This window comes from Canis aureus, chromosome 31 (genome assembly GCF_053574225.1).
Source record: "Canis aureus isolate CA01 chromosome 31, VMU_Caureus_v.1.0, whole genome shotgun sequence".
NCBI lineage: Eukaryota > Metazoa > Chordata > Mammalia > Carnivora > Canidae > Canis > Canis aureus.
In genome coordinates this window covers 29,888,488-29,890,515 of record NC_135641.1, presented here as the reverse complement: position 1 = coordinate 29,890,515, position 2,028 = coordinate 29,888,488, and the positions used below count along the sequence as shown (strand labels likewise).

Below are 2,028 nucleotides of genomic sequence, written 5' to 3'. Positions count from 1 at the left end.
CAAGAAAGCCATGGAGGTTAGAGTTTTTCATTTTATCTGCTTACTCTGATACTCATAGGAGAAGCTCCTCATCAGGTGTCTGGCTTACAATCAGTGTTGATGTAACTGTGGTCATTAATCCTTCTTCAAATGACACATATGTCCAGACAGGAATGAATTGAGATTTTTTTTAAAAAGAGAGAGAGAAAGGTTAATTCAAATGACTTCTCTCTTGTAACCAAAAGTCAGATTAATCAACATATTTGACCAAGAAGAAAGTAAATAAAAGTTGAATCACATGTTGTCTTAAAAGACCACTAAATACAACTCTAAAGAGTTTTTTCCCTAAATTGGTAAGGTCAGTGCTCGCTTCGGCAGCACATATACTAAAATTGGAACGATACAGAGAAGATTAGCATGGCCCCTGCGCAAGGATGACACGCAAATTCGTGAAGCGTTCCATATTTTTTGCCTTGAAATTAGAACTAAATCACAACAAGAAGTTTGGAAGGACCTCAAACACGTGGAGGTTAAGGACCATCCTGCTAAAAGATGAAAGGGTCAACCAGGAAATTAAGGAAGAATTAAAAAGATTCATGGAAACTAATGAGAATGAAGATACAACCATCCAAAATCTTTGGGATGCAGCAAAAGCAGTCCTAAGGGGGAAATACATCGCAATACAAGCATCCATTCAAAAACTGGAAAGAACTCAAATACAAAAGCTAACCTTACACATAAAGGAGCTAGAGAAAAAACAGCAAATAGATCCTACACCCAAGAGAAGAAGGGAGTTAATAAAGATTCGAGCACAACTCAATGAAATCGAGACCAGAAGAACTGTGGAACAGATCAACAGAACCAGGAGTTGGTTCTTTGAAAGAATTAATAAGATAGATAAACCATTAGCCAGCCTTATTAAAAAGAAGAGAGAGAAGACTCAAATTAATAAAATCATGAATGAGAAAGGAGAGATCACTACCAACACCAAGGAAATACAAACGATTTTAAAAACATATTATGAACAGCTATATGCCAATAAATTAGGCAATCTAGGAGAAATGGACGCATTCCTGGAAAGCCACAAACTACCAAAACTGGAACAGGAAGAAATAGAAAACCTTAACAGGCCAATAACCAGGGAGGAAATTGAAGCAGTCATCAAAAACCTCCCAAGACACAAGAGTCCAGGGCCAGATGGCTTCCCAGGGGAATTCTATCAAACGTTTAAAGAAGAAACCATACCTATTCTCCTAAAGCTGTTTGGAAAGATAGAAAGAGATGGAGTACTTCCAAATTCGTTCTATGAGGCCAGCATCACCTTAATTCCAAAACCAGACAAAGACCCCACCAAAAAGGAGAATTACAGACCAATATCCCTGATGAACATGGATGCAAAAATTCTCAACAAGATATTGGCCAATAGGATCCAACAGTACATTAAGAAAATTATTCACCATGACCAAGTAGGATTTATCCCTGGGACACAAGGCTGGTTCAACACCCGTAAAACAATCAATGTGATTCATCATATCAGCAAGAGAAAAACCAAGAACCATATGATCCTCTCATTAGATGCAGAGAAAGCATTTGACAAAATACAGCATCCATTCCTGATAAAAACTCTTCAGAGTGTAGGGATAGAGGGAACATTCCTCGACATCTTAAAAGCCATCTATGAAAAGCCCACAGCAAATATCATTCTCAATGGGGAAGCACTGGGAGCCTTTCCCCTAAGATCAGGAACAAGACAGGGATGTCCACTCTCACCACTGCTATTCAACATAGTACTGGAAGTCCTAGCCTCAGCAATCAGACAACAAAAAGACATTAAAGGCATTCAAATTGGCAAAGAAGAAGTCAAACTCTCCCTCTTCGCCGATGACATGATACTCTACATAGAAAACCCAAAAGCCTCCACCCCAAGATTGCTAGAACTCATACAGCAATTTGGTAGCGTGACAGGATACAAAATCAATGCCCAGAAATCAGTGGCATTTCTATACACTAACAATGAGACTGAAGAAAGAGAAATTAAGGAGTCAATCC

At 38.6% G+C, this 2,028-nt stretch overlaps 1 non-coding gene across 1 annotated transcript; it reads left to right on the top strand.

Annotated features, from left to right (window-relative positions):
• The first annotated feature begins 341 nt into the window (after nt 1-341).
• Nucleotides 342-448, top strand: LOC144302770 (U6 spliceosomal RNA). Its single transcript, XR_013369825.1, has one exon. It is a non-coding gene; the product is annotated as a U6 spliceosomal RNA (small nuclear RNA).
• The last annotated feature ends 1,580 nt before the right edge of the window (nt 449-2,028 follow it).